We start from the raw sequence: 18,465 nt of genomic DNA on the forward strand, positions 1-18,465 counted from the left end.
TGTACTTTGCATAGAAGTTAAATAAGCAGGGTGACAATATACAGCCTTGCTGCTGCTACTACTACTGCTGCTGAGTCGCTTCAGTCGTGTCCGACTCTGTGCGACCCCATAGATGGCAGCCCACCAGGCTCCCCCGTCCCTGGGATTCTCCAGGCAAGAACACTGGAGTGGGTTGCCATTTCCTCCTCCAATGCAGGAAAGTGAAAAGTGAAAGTGAAGTCGCTCAGTCGTGTCCGACTCTTAGCGACCCCATGGACTGCAGCCTACCAGGCTCCTCCGTCCATGGGATTTTCCAGGCAAGAGTACTGGAGTGGGGTGCCATTGCCTTCTCCCCACATACAGGTCAGTGCATAGCAAATCAGTACAAGTTACATACAGCCTTGATGTACTCCTTTTCCTATTTGGAACCAGTTTGTTGTTCCATGTCCAGTTCTAACTGTTGCTTCCTGACCTGCATATAGGTTTCTCAAGAGGCAGGTCAGGTAGTCTGGTAGTCCCATCTCTTTCAGAATTTTCCACAGTTTATTGTGATCCACACAGTCAAAGGCTTTGGCATAGTCAATAAAGCAGAAATAGATGTTTTTCTGGAAATCTCTTGCTTTTTCCATGATCCAGCGGATGTTGGCAATTTGATCTCTGGTTCCTCTGCCTTTTCTAAAACCAGCTTGAACATCTGGAAGTTCACGGTTCACATATTGCTGAAGCCTGGCTTGGAGAATTTTGAGCATTACTTTACTAGCGTGTGAGATGAGTGCAATTGTGCGGTAGTTTGAGCATTCTTTGTCATTGCCTTTCTTTGGAATTGGAATGAAAACACCTTTTCTAGTCCTGTGGCCACTGCTGAGTTTTCCAAATTTGCTGGCATATTGAGTGCAGCACTTTCACAGCGTCATCTTTCAGGATTTGAAATAGCTCAACTGGAATTCCATCACCTCCACTAGCTTTGTTCGTAGTGATGCTTTCTAAGGCCCACTTGACTTCACATTCCAGGATGTCTTACTTAGTCATAAAAAAGAACCAAATCATGCTATTTGTAACAACATGGATGGACACAGAGATTCTCATACTAAGTAAGCCAGACAAAGACAAACATGATATCACTTTCATGTGAAATCTAAAATATGATACAAACGAAGTTATTTACAAAACAGAAATAGACTCAGATTTAGAAAATAAACTTATGGTTACCAAAGGGGAAAGATGGTGGAGGAAGGGATAAATATATATAAAAACTGAATCCCTTTGCTGTACACCAGAAACTAATACTGTATTATAAGTCAACTACACTAGAATTGTTTTTAAAAAAAGGAACTTGAGAAAAAATTTAACTCCCCCTAAGCAAAATTGGAAAGCTGACAACCTATTTAGGTACTCTGATTTAAAAAAAATCAGAGTCTGTGAAATCCAAACACCTGGAATTCACTGTCATATGGGGTAAAAAACTAAGTAGAAAAAAAAAACAAAACACTTCAGGTGGGAGGGGGAGAATCTCTTTAGGATTGCATTTTTGAGGCCCTATTAAGGCTACCAGGTTATATTTCTGTCTTTCCCACGGGTTAGGGAGTTCCTTGGGAGCAGTTACTGTTTCCTGTTTTTTAAGTTAAATTTTAACTGCACAAGGGAATATCTGAATATAGCCCCCACGAGGCCACAAAACACCCTAGAGCACATTAACCTCCTCACCAGCTACCCTTTTTAAACCAACCTGGATCCCTCCTCTCCCGAAGATTTACTTTTCTCAGTTTGGGGATGGCCTTGTTCAGCGTGGGGCTACAGGCAGGTGGCCCTTAGAAACCACACAGCCATGAGTTGCCCTGCGTTCCTTTCCATAAGGTATTGAGTTCTGCACCATCCTGCAGCTGTCCACACGGGTGTGGGCGGGGGGGGGGGGGGGGGTCATTCCTTGAGCGTACTTGTAAATCTACCCCCTTTTTAATGGCTACATAGTTAAATATATTCCAAAATTAGTTATTTATCTAATCTACAGGTGGATGATTAGAGCACAACACTGGAAACACATGAGTACATAACTGCAGCTGCTGCTGCTGCTGCTGCTAAGTCGCTTCAGTCGTGTCCTACTCTGTGCGACCCCATAGATGGCAGCCCACCAGGCTCCCCCGTCCCTGGGATTCTCCAGGCAAGAACACTGGAGTGGGCTGCCATTTCCTTCTCCAGTGCATGAAAGTGAAAAGTGAAGTGAAGTCAGTCGTGTCCGACTCTTAGCGACCCCATGGACTGCAGCCCACCAGGCTCCTCTGTCTATGGGATTTTCCAGGCAAGAGTACTGGAGTGGGGTGCCATTGCCTTCTCCACGTAACTGCAGCAGTATCCTTGAACTAGGCAAGCTCCAAACTCCGCAGCCTTTTCAGAGTCCAGGACCTCCAGAAATAGACCGTAGATGCCCTAGCCACGTTATTAGGAAATGTCCAGTTGTCCGATTGATACTCTGCCAGATGAAAAGGGGCGTGGCCAGCTACTGCCTGGCATGCAATTAATAACCGTCATGGTGATGATGGTACAAACCTTAATTACATGCTCACTTTGCCAAGTCACATCATCAAACGATTTACCTGCCTCCTCTCACCTGACTTAAACTTTCCAGGAGAGGGGCACACGGTGAGGGATTCTATCGCTCTTGTATCTATTTCACAGGGGAAACGAGGCCCAACGACGTTACTTCGCTGGGGGCCGACCATCGTGAGGCTTGTGGGCCCAGCTGAGCTTTGAATTTAAGTCAGGACGCACCAAACTCCTCGCCTCTCTTACGTTTTAGGGATCTCGCAGAAGGTCACCTAGCTTTATCCGAAAGCCTTTGCAAAGTTTTGTAGATTGTGACAGAAATGAACTTGAAATTTTTGGGTGGTAGGGGAGATAGGAGAAATGGAGGCAGAGGCGCTTGCTGTTTGAGTTTTACTTCTCCAGTTCTCAGTGCAAGTTATCTTTGCTACCTCCTGCCTGTGAGAATTGGAAAACGTTGAGCCCAGTTTCCGGCTCTGGGTCTCGAACCCCATCTCCGAAGTCTTCAGGCGCGGTGCTGATGCTGTGCTGAGTCTCACGTACTCAGCTGCAGCCTGATAACCGGGGCGGGATTCGGGCCGTGATTGGCACCCGCTCCTGCCAGTCCGCGCCTGGGGCTGATCCCGTAAGCCAATATTCTCTTGCCCCCTTGCGGTCGTTGGGCGGTCCCCGAGGCGCCCTTGTCAATCCGAGGCCTAGCGCCGTCGGGTTGGTCGCAGCCTCTTAGCTGGCGTGCGCAGCCTGCAATGAGAACCGAGCCGGTCACCGGGCACGTGGGTAGGCGCCGGCGTGTCCCCAGCGGCCGGCCAATGGCGAGGCGAGGCCGGTGGCTGCGCCCGCCCAATCGAGGCGCGCGGGGGGCGGGCCGTGAAGTGTTGATGGGCCCGGTGGAGGGGAGGGGCGGAGCTGTCAGCGACAGCCAATAGGCGCGCGGGCGTGGGCTCGGGGGCCAATGGTAGCCGGGGCGGAGCTGGCGCGCGGCCTTATAAGCCCCGCCCGGGGCGCTCGCGGAGGGCTCGGCCGCCAGCGACCGAGCGGGGCCCGGCCCGAGTGGGGCCTGGGGGTGCGACGCCGAGGGCGGGGGAGCGCGCGCCGCTGCTCCGGACCGGGCCGCGCGCGCCGCCTCAGGTGAGCCCGCGGGGAGGCGGCCGCCGCGTCCGAGCGCGGGCCCCGCCGCCGCCGCCGCCGCCCCCGCGCCGCGCCCGGGGCTGCGGGCGGGCGGGCGGGCGCCCGGGACTCGAGGCCCAGGCCTCGGGCGCGGCCTGCTCGGGCCGCGGCCGCCGCGCTTTGTCCGGGCCCGCGAGGCGGTTGGGGGCGTTAACCGCCCGGCCCTGGGCGCCCGCCCGGCTTCGGGCGGGGGCGGTGCGGCTGGACAATGGCGGGGCCAGGGGCGGGAGGCGGGGGTGCCCTCCCCGGGTCGGAGGCGTGCGGGGGCTGGGCCGGGGCGTCCCTGCCGGCCCCGCACAAAAGATGACAGCGTGGGTGGCCCGGCCCGGCTGGCCCTGCTTGGCGGGGCCCTCCTCTTCCATTATTCACAAGAATCCTAATAATTAAAAAAAAATAATAAAGAGACAGAGATCCCAGGCCCTGGGATCAACCCGCCTGCATTTCCGGCCCTTTGGGAATCGGCGGGGTAAACGGGGCGCTTCCCAGTGGTGTCCCCCGAAATGTCCATCACTGCATCTCACCATACTGCCCGAGTCAATCCGCGGTGCCATCGCGGCTTCCAAACTCGCACCCCATTTCCCTGAGCCTCCCCTAAAATAAGCATGCAGTCTGGATTTCTCATTTAAAAAAATGTATCCACTTGCTATGCACAGAACAGTTTCCAGACGCGTTCCCCCAGGGCCTACCCATCTCTGCCCTGTCGCCATCTCAAAGCCCCCCTTCTCTATAGAGGTAAATCCTGGAGTCGCTCCCACGGGGACCCCCTGGGCTGCCCTTTGCAGCCGCTTGGGAGCTGGGGGACGGATTCCTGCCCAAAGGGACCTGCCCCAGATCTTCCAGGGCCTGGGTCTCCACCCAGTGGGCGCGATGACACCAGGCAGAATGGTGTGCAGGTCCAAGGGGGCTAAGGTGGAAGGTTCTACCAAGAATTTTTTTCCCCCGGGGGCGGGGGAGACGTGGACTGCGCCCTGGCGTGTCCCATCTGTTTGGTCCTGGAGGATCTCTTGTTTTAATAATTCAGGTGCACCTGGGAACTGTTTCCCCAGTTATGAAACTAGTGAGAAGGTTCTGTTAAGTGGAGCCGAACGATCCTGTAAATATGTAGTGTGTGCCCTTTTCCATGTGTTTCTGTCCGCGGCATCGATTCAGAAGCTCCTTCGGGTCCCACTGGGTGCCAGCACTGTCTTAGGGTCGGAGGTTACTCTCCCCAGCCCTCCGCAGCCATTTCTCCAAATGTCCCCAGGCTGGAGGAAAGCCCTAAGAGGGGCTCATTACAAGAGTCCTCTGGGCTTTGCTCGCTGCCTTGCAAGAGCTGATGGCTCCCCTAATTCTGAAATAATAGTTTCCTTATGAGGCATTGGGAGGGTTTGTCAACTCCTGGGTCAGCCTTTCCTCGCCGCCTTTGCAGAAGCAGAGGGCAGCCTCTTTTCCTCCCACAGTTTGCTCTTTGGAACCCCGAAAGGATGGAGTGTAAGAATCTGGAGTCAACTTGCGATGATCTGAGGGGAGGGGTTCTGAAACTCGCCGGCCCTCTTTCCGTGTTTCTGATTGGACGCTTGGCAAACGTTGGCCCTCCTCTCTGGTGCAGTGGGCACCTCCACGGTCAGACTGCCCCGCCCCGGGGGGAGGTCACTGAGGGGAGGTCACTCCGAGGGGAGTGGAGGTGCAGTTAGAGAAATGCTCCCAGGTTTTGCAGCGATACTGTGTCACGCGCTGCGTGTGCGTGTGTGCATGTGTGTGCGTGTGTGTGCGAGCGAGTGTGCGTGTAGCTACTGAGATGATAGGTATACAGGTCTTACTAACAATTGGTTTTCTCACCTTTTCTAATTCTTGCCTCTCTGGGGAGTGGGCTGCTAAAGAGGTGTTAAGAGCTTAAAGGTACGGGCTAATCGGTCATTCCGGACCCCGCCCTCCCTTTGTTGTACTTTTCTGTCTCCTGGCGAGACTAGTCCCTAGTCCCTCTGGGGTGATGTTGGGGGCCCTCCATGCCCCTCTCTTCCAGGCTGGCCTCTCTGCTGTACTTGACCTCGAATTTCCCCACCTCCTATGCATTTTTTTGCCCCTGCCCTCCTGTGCCCCGCCTCTTCCTGGCCCATCAGAACCTCAGCTCCAGGGAACCCGTCTGTTTCTTGGTTCCATCTGACACTCACCTGGCCTGGGCACGTTGTGTTTTGAGCTCTGGGGCAGGTTGCTTGGGTCCCTAACTTCACGGGGTGCTGGGTCTGGCGGGTGAATATACTGAGGTGTGGGCATACTGCCCACCACCGCCCCCGCACCCCCTCACGGGCTCAGGGAGTGGGCATGACAGGCTGAGAGGGGTGAGGGCTGAAATATGGTCGAACGACCATTTCTGGGTGACTCTCTTCTGGGGATCTGGAAGTGTGTGTGGGGTGGTAGGTTCGGAGTTGTGAGACCTTGCACAGGTCACTTGCTCAAGAGTAAAGCTGAGGGGGTGGTCACCCAACCTTCCCAAACCTCCTGGTCAGGGCTGGTGGGTGGGGTGGACAGCAAACTGTGGGCAGACTGCAGGGCTGTGAGGCCCCCCACCCTTGCATCTCCCCCCCCCCACCCCGGGGGCTCCTGGCTGTGCTCCAGAGACCTGCTCCCAGGCTCAGGGGGGCCTTAGCACCAGAGCTTTGACCCAGCAGAGGGCTTGACCCTGGATTCCCTTCTGACTGTGTTCTCTTTGGTGTTCCTGGATTCCTGCCCTGATCTCCATTGCCCAGAGTCTAAAAGAACTGGGTTCAGCGCCCTCGTCTGGGGCAGGTCCCTTCATGACTCTGGGCCTGGCTTTCCTCATCTGTAAAATGGGTATAATAAGAGCCCATACCAGGGATCAAAGGGGATGAGAGTCAGGGAAGGGCTTCACAGGCACCAGGGTGCTCTGTGCTCTGAATCCAGAGCTGGTTTCTTACTGCCCTTATGTCCCTCCCTGACCTGCCCTGCCCACGTTCAGGGCTGGGTTCTCTTGTGGGAGGGGTGCTGTCCCGGACACTGGGGTATTGAGCAGCATCCCTGGCCCCCATCCTGGTGATACCAGGAGTACTCCCTCCCAGTTGTGACAACCACGGATGTCCCCAGACGTGGGCCAGTGCCCTCTAGGGGGCGCAGTTGCCCCCCCCAAGCGACCCCCTCTCACTTAATCTTTAACCTCACAACAGCTTGATATATATAAAATATTTAACCTTGACCATGATCAACCTCAAGTTCTGAGTCCCTTTGTTTCTTCCAAAAAGAAAGGCGCTTCCAAAAGGGAGGCGCTCCTATTTGCAAAGTGTGTCCAGCCCACACTCTGCCGGCTCGCCCCCTGGAGGAGAGGAGCTCGCCTGCAGATGCACCCAGCAGGGGGCCGGCCAGGTGTGAAGTGGGGGTCTCTTGACCCCCACACGGCCCCCACCCAGGCTTCCACCCACTCATGGGATCTGGAAGCGTGTAGGAGGCGGCAGGTTTCGAGCTGCGTGAGCCCTACCTGTCTGTTGGCTTTGGCCGTTTTCTTCAGGTCGGCTCTGAGGTGAGGCACTGATGTCATCTCTCTTCCTGAGGGTGGTGCCCGCGGTTCCGGGACTGTTACTGTGCCAGCTGCAGGTGCTTTCTGCACAATTCACTGGACTACCACACTTACTCACAAAGCTCTGTGCCGCCTCAAGGCCCGAGGGAATCCGGGAATCGACCGTGTGGTTGGAGGAATTGGTTTTGAGTTTACTCCCGGCTTTGATGTGTTCAGGGAGTGTCTCATGGGCTGGACAAGGCGTCCCAACTAGTCCGTCAATTCCTACTCCGGCTTCCTCGAAGGCCTTTTAGAAACTTGAAAAACCATCTTTCTTTGCTCAGGACCCTCCAAGGGCTTCTTGTTGTCCTAGGAAAAAGTTGCAGACCCTCTGAGGGGCGCTCCACTTCACACCCAGCCCCCATGCCTGCTCCTTTCAGTTGAAACCACCTTAACTACCTTCTCTTCCTGCCTCAGGGCCTTTACACTTGCTGTTCCCTCTGCCAGGATGCTGTTCCCTCAGGTCTCTACCCAGCTGGCTCCTGGTCACTCAGGACTCAGAGAGGCCATCCCTGACCCTGCTGCCCAAGTTCACCCTTTTGTCCACCTTTCTCTCCGTGCTGCCTTTCCTTCTTTGTATTCAGCACTACCAGAGATGCACATCAGTCTGTTTACATATTTATTGTCTCTCTCATCCAGTAGGGCCTAAGGTTTTCCTGTAAAGGGTTAGAGAGTAATGATTTTCAGCCTTGCAGGCTGGACAGTCTCCATTCTGACCACTCCTGTCTGCCCTTATAATACAAAGTACAGAAGCCAGTGATTGTGGCTTTGTTCCAATAAAACTTTATTTGTGGTCATGGAAATGTGAATTTCACATACATTTCACATATGATGAACTATCTTTCTTCTGTTGATCCTGCCACCCACCCAACCATTAAAAGCCATTAAAACCATTTGGGGCTTGTGGGCCATACAGAAACAGGAGGTGGGCTGGGTTTGACCCGTGGGCCATAGGTTGGGCGCACCCACAGTAGGATGCGAGGTCCCCACTGTGGGGACAACATCTGTCTTGGTTGCCATGTGTACCCCCAGCATCTTAGACAGTTCCGACCCACAGTGGGTTTTCAGTAAGCATTCATTTGTTGGATGAATAAATTTCCATCTTTCCTACAACAAAGTATAGTTGTACTCTATATGTTAAAAATGGGTCTTGGGTTGTTTTGAGGAAATTTAAAGAGCAGGGAATATAAGAAAATGTTCTGGCCCCATCCACCAAAACAATCTCAAAATTGAGAAGTGTAGATGTAGGGACTTCCCTGGTGGTCCAGTGGTTAGGGCTCCGAGCTTCCACTGCAGGGGGTGCAGTTATGATCCCTGGTCAGGGAACTAAGATCCCACATGCTGCAAGCCACAACCAAAAAAAAAAAAAACCAAAACTGGATGTAAACAAAGGCAAACATTAATATTTCATGGCTGGCCTTGCCGACCTCTCCAGAGTGTCCCCTTTCTTTTGCAGCCCCGCAGCAGAAGATTGGAAAGGCGTGTACTTGGCCTAAGCTGTCTGTTTTGATCCGGCAGAGGCTGAGGGTTTAAAAGAAAGATGTTCTTTTCCCAGTCATTTTGTTTTGTAAACATCAGACCCACCCTCCTGTGGCCTTCCTGGATGGCTCAGTGGTAAAGAATCTGACTGCAGTGCAGGAGATGCAGGAGATGTGGCTTTGATCCCTGGGCTGGGAAAATCCCCTGGAGGAGATCATGGCAACCCACTCCAGTATTTTTGCCTGGAGAATCCCAGGGACAGAGGAGCCTGCTGGGCTACAGTCCACAAGGTTGCAAAGAGTCAGACACAACTGAAGCGACTTAGCACACACATGTGACCCACCCTCTTTACCAACATCATGCCCCTTCAGAAAGGACAGCGTGGTCCTAGGCTGCAGCCACCCAGCTGCCTGCCTGCCTGGGGACGCTTGTGGGTGTGAGAATTGAGCTTTGTGGGGTGAGTAGACGAGGGATGGCTGTGGAGAAGAATTGAATCGGTTGAGTGCCCGTGGCTTTGCTCCCCCTCCACGACTTTTGGGAGTGGAGACAGGCTGACGAGTGATTTCCAAGCCGGGCAGATCATTAGCGGCTTAGATCTGGGTCTGTCCCAGGAGTGTTCTGACTTGTCAAGGAAGCATACCGTTAATTTACGGTCATGGCTTCTCCAGCTGATTGAAACAAACAACCTGGAGAGTGTTGCTCAGAACTTCTTGGCTTCCCAAAGTTGCTTTTTAAATTTTTTTGCTGGTCTATGTCTTTCTCTGCCCCTCCGCCATCTCCCTCTTCCTTCTTACTTCCCACCTCTCTTTTATTTTCCTGTGGCTCCCTTGGCCCCAAGGGCATTGATGAAAAGTTTGCCTTGCTGTCTTTGCCTCAAGGGCGGCCCGTGGTTCTCGCAGTGGTCAAGCAAGATCCCTCTGGGCCTTGTGTGTGTTTGTTTAGTGGACAAAGAGTAAGAATCAGAAAGCAAGGCTCTGAGGGTTGCTGCACCCTTAATGGGTCTCTGGTTGTAGCACGGAGCCAGAGGTAATGTGTTTGGCCCCAGCTGCCAGCACTGGTGATTGGTACTCCAGGTCTCAGACAAGCCTGGAGGGCAATCTGTGAAGAGGCGATCTGGGGGTAGGCAGGCAGGGTTTGTCCCCTGACCCACTTCCTTTCTGTGTTTGCCACTGGGCCCAAGCAAGGGCTGCTCCTGGGCAGGTAGGTGTGGAGGTGGGCCCACTTTCATGGTTTCATGGCTGCTGGCCCTAGTCTCAGGGGAGAGAATGTTGAGAGAAGTGATTTGCAGAGGATGAGCTGGCAGGGGACCTGGAATGGTGCTTTGTGCAGAAGTAAAGCAGGGATCCGGGGGGCCTCCTTTGAGCAGGAGCCAGCCCGAAGCAGCCAGTGGGCTCTTGAGTGGGCTGGAGAGGGGCTGCATGCGCGGCCAGAGCTCAGGACCCTGGCCTGTCTGGGCAACCTGTCTGGTGAGGCGGCAGCCTAGGAGCTGCCCCCAGGGTGTCTGGAAGACCCTAGCTGGGCAGCTGGACTGCGACCTGCTCCTAGCATCTTCAGACCCCTGCTCTTCACCCATCTGTCCTTTACAACCCCCTCCAGCAGAAAAGTCGGCCTCTGCCAGCCGGCTCCCTACCCTGCATGGATCTGATTATCTTGGTCACGAGTCAGGAGAGAGCCTTGCTGGTCTCCAGCTTGCATGTGAGCAAAGACCCTGGAGCTGAAACTCCTGATTCCCTGCTCTGCTCCAGCTCCTTTCCCCAAAGAAGAGGAGGGAGCAGTAAGGAAAGCGAGCTCTGACACCCTCCTGGGAAGGAAGGTCACCCTCCTGGGAAGGAAGGTGTCTCATCTCTTGGCCTCCTGGCTGCTTCACCGGTGGCCTGAGCCCAAGCTGAGCTGGAGACCAAGGGGCAGCGTTGTTCTGGAGAAACGGGCTCCTCTGCACGTCTAGACCCCCAGACCAGGCCCCATGGAAGGAAGGGCAGTCAGAAGGCCGGTGGACAAGCTTTGGGGGGGGGCAGGTGCAAGCAGGTCTAGGCTGACCGGGGTGGGAAGTGGGGCCCTAGTGGCCTCTACAAATATCCAGCCATGCTGTTCTTCAACCTTGAGGTGAAGACACAAAATCTGACCCTGACGCAGCCCTTCACGTGGTCTCAGCCTGGTGGCCGGCAGCTTGGTTTCTCGATCCGACAGACCTGACTTTACAGCAGACCCGCAGCCATCGGGCGTGTGCTGAGCCTGGGTCCATTCACATATTTGCTGTCACCCAGCCGCTGGTCCAGCCCGCGGTCCAGCCCGTGTGCTCATGGCCAGGTGAACTGCATCTCTCTCCTGCCTGTGGGGGTCAGGGCCCGCAGTGGGAGCCTGGAGCCAGGCTCTCGGCAGCATCGGGGACAGCAGGGACTGGGGATGCAGAGTGGCTGAGACAGACGCAAACGGAGCACAGGGCCGGGGTGGCATATGCTGCTAGGGTGGCGGCCAGCGGGCGGCAGAAGAGTTGCCACCTGGGCTGAACCTTGTTGTTATGGGTGAAGGCACCAAGCGGAGGACTTGGAGCGGGCACTCGGGGTTCTGCCCGGGAGACCCGCTGGAGGAAGCCAGGGAAGAAGGGAGCCCTCCAGCCCCTTAGGCGTCTCTGGGGACTCCCCGTGCCAGGCTCCAAGGGTTAGGGGAGGGGGCAGCAGCTCTGCCCTCAGGGAGCATAGAGTCTAGTCAGTGAAGCCAGACCAGAGTTGTTTGAGTCATGTGGGGCCACAGAGGGAGCCATGGACGGCTGCCTGGTGACTGGCTCCGGTGTACTGACCAGACCTTGAGTTTTCTGGGACAGCCACTCTGCAAATGCGCCTGCCCTGCCTTTTTAAAAATATGTTTTTAATTGTGATATTCATCCATGAAATTCATCCTTTTAAAGGGGACAATTCAGTGGTTTTTAGAACATTTACAGAATTGTAAACAGTCACCTTTATCCAATTCCAGAACATTTTCCTCACCCGAAAAGAAAATCCCACACTTGTTAGTTAGATAGTCACTCCCCATGTTCCTCTCCTCCTTGGCAACCAGGAACCCACTCTCTGTGTCTGTGGATCGGCCTGCTCTGCACATTTCCCGTCAGTGGACTCACACCCTGTGTGTCCTTCTGTGTCTGCTTCTCTCACTGAGCATCATGTTCTCAGGATCTGTTAACGTGGGAGCAAGTCTCAGGGCTTCTGTCCTCTCTGTGACACGGTGATGCTCCCATGTGTGGGTGGACACGTTGCGTGTTCACTACCTGGTGTGGGGAGTTGGTAGTTTCTACTTTTTCCTGCCCCTTCTTCTCTGAACCATCTCAGAGTTCCAGAATTTCAGGGCTGGGCATTCAGAATGCTCACCCAGTGCTGTGCCCTCCCACCCCCCTGACCCCCTGTACCATCCTTTCCAGGATTCTGCGCCCCGCTCCCCGCCCCGCATCTCGTGCCTGTATGGCCAGTGAGTTTGCACACAAGCTGCTTCCTGGGCCACTTCCCTTTCCTGGTCTGCTCGCCCTGGCCATGAAGGGTTTATGGGTTGGGTCTTAGAAGGCAGTCCCCTGGGTTGTAAATATCCCCACCGCCCCCACAGAGCCCCGTGAAGTCCACTAGCCTCCGAGCAGAGTCCTGCCCAGGCTCCCTTGCCTCCAGGGAAAGCGCCGTCACCATGCTGGGCGATTCGGAAATGCAGCTGGCCTCTCCAGGGACCGCAAGGGGCCGGACGGGGTGTGGTTTCATAGCCTCACACAGTGCAGCCAGCCAGCTAGCGTCAGTCCTCCCAGTGGTCACAGGGATGTGACATGCGTATGAGACACTTGCTGTCCCCCCCAGCCCCCAGCAGAGGATATCGGAGACCTGGGGGGTCCTGAGTGCCAGGGAGCTAGCTGCCCATGGCACTGGGAGGACCCCGTGGGAGACACGCATGGATGCTGACGGAATGTCACTGGGGGGAACAGCAGACTGTACGGTGCCCCCCGCCAGGCACCGAAACAGGCTTGAACGTGAGAACTGAAACTACAGAACCCTCAGAAGAGGAACAGGTGAAAGTGTAAACAGTGGCTTTTCTGAGGCATCGCTGCCCAGTAAATATGCAGAGCGAGCCCCGTGTGTCCTTTAAAGTTTTCTCGAAGGTGAAAGGAAGCAGGAGAAATTAATTTGAATAATGTATTTTATTGAACCTAGTATACCCCAGTGGAGAAGGCAATGGCACCACACTCCAGTACTCTTGCCTGGAAAATCCCATGGACGGAGGAGCCTGGTAGGCTGCAGTCCATGGGGTCGCTAAGAGTCGGACACGACTGAGCGATTTCACTTTCACTTTTCTCTTTTCATGCACTGGAGAAGGAAATGGCAACCCACTCCAGTATTCTTGCCTGGAGAATCCCAGGGACGGGGGAGCCTGGTGGGCTGCCGTCTATGGGGTCGCACAGAGTCCAACACGACTGAAGCGATTTAGCATAGCATAGCATAGCATATTATACCCCAGAATGTTACCATTCCAACCTGTGATTGTTATAAAAATTGTTAACGAGCTGTTTTCCTCTCCTTTTCTTGTGGTGCTGTCTTCAACATCCTGTGTACATTTCACATCTTGAGTTGGCCCTGGGCAAGCTGAGCGCTGGGGTGGTGGGGATGCTATATATGGGGGTGCCCATCCCCCACCCCATTCCCACCTGCCTTCTCAGTCCATCAGAAGTTCTGGATCTGTTAGCTTCTAGCTGGGGAGACCAGAGAGACCCAGGAGAAAGCAGCAAGGGGTGAGCGCAGCAGCCTGGCCCCTAGGATGTCGGCTGGAGGGCCAGTCCCCATGGGCGGGGTGGCCTGGCCTGGGCCTTGATCCTTCCCATGGACCCTTGTACGCAGCCTCTCCTCTTTAACCTTGTCCCGCCCAGGTCAGAGCGCAAGACACTGCATGTATGGCATGGGTGCTGGTTCTCCTGGGGGCTTTCAACTTGGGGCTCAGGGTGGTTCTGTGAAGAGAACTGTAGGGACTTGGGGTGCTGCTTTGGCTGTGGGAAAGCTGAGACCTGTGTACAAGCAGAGTTCGGCAGTCACATCCCAGAGCTCCAGGCAGTCTTAAGTGGCCTGAGGTCTCAAGGTAGGACGGTCAGTGGGATCGGCCTCTGGAGGCTGGTACCCACGGATCCCACTTCTGCTGGGTGTGTGCCCTTATCGCCAAAGTGGGGGTGACAGTAGAGAGCTCTGCTTCAAGGGTGGATGAGATTTAACTGAGTTAATCCATGGAAATCCTTCAGTGAAGTAGTTCCCGCCCCGGGGGCAGTCCTGCCCCCAGAGGACACTGGGTGATGTCTGGGAACATCTGGGCTTGTCACGACTAGTAGGGACTTCTGGTATCAAGCGGGTGAAGGCCAGGAAGACTGCTCAGCGCCCCCTGGGGCCCAGGGCGACCCCCATGGACAGTGACCGGCCCTGATGCCACTGTCTCTCCAGCCCAGGGAGAGCCTTCAGAGATGACAGTGGCGATCTTCCTCTGGGCCTCTGCCTTTCCCTGACTGTGACTCAAGGCGTTGCAAGAGGAGTTTCTAAAATCACTTTCCATCCTGGAATAGCCCGTGTTTTCACACTGCTGTTCTGTATTCGTGCAGGGAAGAAAGTTCAGGAACAACGGAGATTACTCAAAGGCACCTTGAAAATAAGTTGGTTTCTTCTCTTCCTGGAGCTTCTTTATGTTAAAGGGGTGGGTGAGAGGGTTTGGCTGGCGTGTTCTGAACTGGGAAGCTAGGGTGGTGGTCCTTGGGGCGGCTGGACTGGAGGCAGCCAGTCCAGAGCTCAGAGCCCCTTGGCCTGTCCTGCATGCCTCATCCAGGGTCCTCATCTGGTGACTTGGGGTTTGCTGTGGGCCACCTGGCTGAGGATGGGGTTTCTGGGTGAGTTGTGTCCCCTTGGGCGGGATGGTGGAGTTTGCAGATGGGCTCCGGGTGAGGAGGAGGACTGGGTTAGGCGTCCTTGGTGTGGCCGCCAAGATGGGGACTTGGAGCTGTTGCTTCGGGTTCCAGCACCTGCTCCTGAGGCCTCAGCTTTCCCCGTGTTGGTTAGGTTAGTCTTTAGCCAAGAGAAGGTCTGAGAACTTTGGACTGACCAAGCCAGAGTGACTCTTTTTCTAATAAGCCTGCAAGAGAGATAGTCATTATAAAAATAATTATCTTCCCCATGTAGGCATCAGCAGTTACAGTGCGGCAAAACCAAGTCAGTGAAGGCTGCCTTTGGTCCCTGCTGAGTCCCTGATGTGCGTCCAGGGGGCGGTGTGGCATCGAGGGTCTCTGTGTGCTGCCAGGATCCAGTGGTTGTCTTGGGGGGTGTCAGGACATTCTTGTGACCCTGAGAGGCTCAGGCAGTGGTTGGGGAGGCAGGGACCCCCGTGGGGGACCTGTGATGTCACCCTGGGACCAACAGGCAGGGGTCTTGTCACACAGGCTGGGCTCCTGACTCCACTGTGCTCTGGATCAGTCAAGGGGCAGGGAGTGGGCGTTGCTAAGTGATGGGCCTGCCCCCAACTCGCCACACACGGGAGAGAGCCTGAACCCATGCTCCCCTTCTGCCTGTAGTGCTGGCTGAGAATGTCCCCCAGACCTGTGGTTTCGTCTGAGCCTTACTGGGCTGCCGTGAACTTAGATCGGGGCCATGGAGATGGGCCTGAGTGGAGAGAGTGGCCCAAGAGTGGCCCTCTCTGGAACCTACCAGAACTCTAGTCTGTCTACCCCCGTAGATCTGCATCCAAGGTTTTCTCCCTGGGCACAGCCCCACAGCCCTCCCCTGGGATAAACAGCCCTTGCTAGTGCCCCCTAAATGCTGCTCTGGTGCCCTGGGGTGCTCACCCCTTGTGGCTCTCAGATGAGCTTGGCAGCAGGGGGGCAGTGATGGCCCGAGTGATGGGGCTTGGTAAATAGTCTTCCCTGGAAAGGGGGGCTCTGCTGGGGTCCCCTAGCGCCCCTGTGTACAGAGACCCCTAGCTGTCCAGGCTCTCAGGAGGGCCAGGGGACTTTGGGAGGGGGACCAGCTTCTGCAGGGGTCTCTTGGGCCTTAGCCCCAGGCAGTGCTTGGTTTGGAGTCTAGAGCCCTAGCTCAGAAAGTGACCTGAGCTCCTGAACCTTGTCACTGCCACCAACTTGGGGTCCTGGTGTCCTCACATGCCCTCCTTGTTAGCTGATAGCGAGCTGTAAACGGGGTGTGTGCATTAGTAAGTGCTGGTTTTCACCCCTGGTTGTGGCTTCACCTCCTGGGGGCTGTGGTGGAGCAAACAGCAGGTACCCACAGCCCCCGTGGCCTGGGTTCTGCCGTCAGCCGGCCGGCTCTGCATCAGTCCTGCAGGCCAGGAGCCCAGGAGCCGGCAGGGGGCAGTGGCCCTGTGTGTGATGGGGACCAGGGAGAGGTCTGATCACTAAAGCTGTGGGTGGTGCTTCCTTCATGGTGCACAGGGAAGGCCCCTCCCAGGTAACACTGGGTAGAGATTGAATGACTTGAAGGGGCAGGAAGCTCCTCATTGACGCACAGAACTTGTGCAGAGGTCCTGAGGTGGAAGTGCCGGGGAGGTTGCTGTGGGTGGGAGTGAGTGAGTGCGTGCGTGTGGGGTGTCACGCTCCGCTCCCCTGGGAGGTCGGGCTGTGGTCCGCGTGCCCGGCCCAGGGGCAGCGCTGGCTCCTGGGCCGCATTCGCTCGTCCTGTTGGTTGAGTCAGCCGGCTGTCCCTTTGTTGTTCTCCCTTTTAAAATCTTCTCATTTGGGGGGAATTGAGACCTTGCTGTTGAGCAGATCATTTCCACCTGGAAGCAGGGATTTTGAAATGGAGAAACCTTTGCAGAACCCGGGGCACTCCCTCCCGCCATCTCAAATGCTGTTTTTAACACTGTCGTTCTTCCCAGCAGTGCTTCATGGCGGTCCCGTGTCTCATTATGATCTGTGTTGTGAAAATACTCTGGTAGGTGTTTTGGGGAAGACATCAGATGAGATGGCAGCAGTCCTGATGGTGGGAGTCTCTGAAGGAGATTCGTGAATCCGAATGAGGAAGGGGTCAACATTGTTATGGTTCCCTTTGTTTTATTTTTTACGACTTTTTATTACTAGGAATTTGAACACACAGAAAAGTGCACAGAATCAGATAACCCCGAGACCTCATCACCCAACCCCAGACCATCAACCTGCGTGGCAATCTGCCCTCCTATCCATGATGGATTATCCCCTGTATTTTTTTTTTTTAACTTTTTAAATTTATTTAGACCGTGCCATGCAGATTGTGGGATCTTAGTTCCCCGACTAGGGATGGAAACCATGTCCCCTGCAGTGGAAGCTCAGAATCCTAACCACTGGACCACTAGGGGAGTCCCCAGACATTTTGTTTTTAAAAACTTATGGGGACTTCCCTGGCAGTCCAGTGGTTAAAACTTTGCCTTCTAATGCAGGAGGTGTGGGTTCAATCCGTGGTTGGGGAGCTAAGATCCCATGCGTCTCCTGACCAAAAAACCAAACCATAAACAGAAGCAATATTGTAACAAATTCAATAAAGACTTTAAAAAGGGTCTGCATCAAAAAAGAAAAAAAATAGTTGTAGACTTCCAAGAACTTGCAAAACATAGAACAGGGTGGGTCTCATGTACTTTTCCCCTGGTGGTGACATTTTGCATGACCAGAATCCACTGTCAAAACCCGGGAACTGGCACCGGTACAGAACACTACAGACCTGACTCAGATTTCACTCGTTTTAGCTTGAACTCGTTTTTGTGTGTTTCTGTGTGATACCACCACCCGAGCAGATTTGTGTAACCATCATCACAATCAAAATACAGAGCTGTCAAAAAAAAAAAAAAAAAAAAAAGCTACAGACCTGTCTTATCAACACAGACTGGCTCCCTCTTGCTCCTTCCTTAAAGCATCTCCCCCCCAGTTCCCACCCTCAGCCCTCAGCAACCACGGGTCTGTTCTCCAGGTGTGTAACCTCGTCATTGTGAGAGATTTAGGGAATGGTAGGTAACCTTTTGGGATTGTTTTTTTTTTCACATAAGATCCATCTGAGTTGTTTTGTGTATCCACATTCCATTCCTTTTTTATTGTTCGGTAGCACTCTAATTTGGAGAAGGCAATGGCACCCCACTCCAGTACTCTTGCCTGGAAAATCCCATGGATGGAGGAGCCTGGTGGGCTGCAGTCCATGGGGTCGCTAAGAGTCGGGCACGACTGAGTGACTTCACTTTCACTTTTCACTTTAATGCACTGGAGAAGGAAATGGCAGCCCACTCCAGTGTTCTTGCCTGGAGAATCCCAGGGACGGGGGAGCCTGGTGGGCTGCCATCTATGGGGTCGCACAGAGTTGGACACGACTGACGTGACTTGGCAGTTAGCAGTAGCACTCTAATTATCGAGTATTGTTATTTTAAAAATATTTATTGTTTGTTTACTTGGCTGTGTTGGGTCTTAGCTGCCCTGGTCAGGCAGTTGCTTCATTGCCCCAGCAGGGATCAAATCCACTTCCGCTGCATTGGAAGGTGGATCTTTAACCACTGGACTGCCTGGAATGCCCCTCCAGTATTATTTTACCATCTTTTTTATTTCTGTAAGGTAGGTGGTCGTAGTGACATCCCGTCTGACATTCCTGATCTTAGCAGTTTGAGTCTTCTCTCCTCTTTCTCCTCATCTTTCTACCTAAACGTTTGTCAGTTTTGTTGATCTTTTCAAAGAACCAACTTTCGGTTTAGTTCATTTTCTCAGTTTTCTATTTCTGTTTTGTTAATTTCTGCTCTGATCT

General features: G+C 54.2%; 1 protein-coding gene across 9 annotated transcripts in view; it reads left to right on the plus strand.

The window, feature by feature from the left end:
- Nucleotides 1-3,514: 3,514 nt before the first annotated feature.
- The window catches only part of KDM4B (lysine demethylase 4B), a 122,098-nt gene continuing 107,147 nt past the window's right edge, over nt 3,515-18,465 (plus strand). For all 9 annotated transcript variants that reach the window (XM_044947972.2, XM_044947973.2, XM_044947975.1 and 6 more), the window contains exon 1: nt 3,515-3,645. The gene's annotated coding sequence lies outside the window, so the exon portion shown is untranslated. The remainder of the gene's footprint in view (nt 3,646-18,465) is intronic.

Source organism: Bubalus bubalis, chromosome 9 (assembly GCF_019923935.1).
Source record: "Bubalus bubalis isolate 160015118507 breed Murrah chromosome 9, NDDB_SH_1, whole genome shotgun sequence".
Taxonomy (NCBI): Eukaryota; Metazoa; Chordata; class Mammalia; order Artiodactyla; family Bovidae; genus Bubalus; species Bubalus bubalis.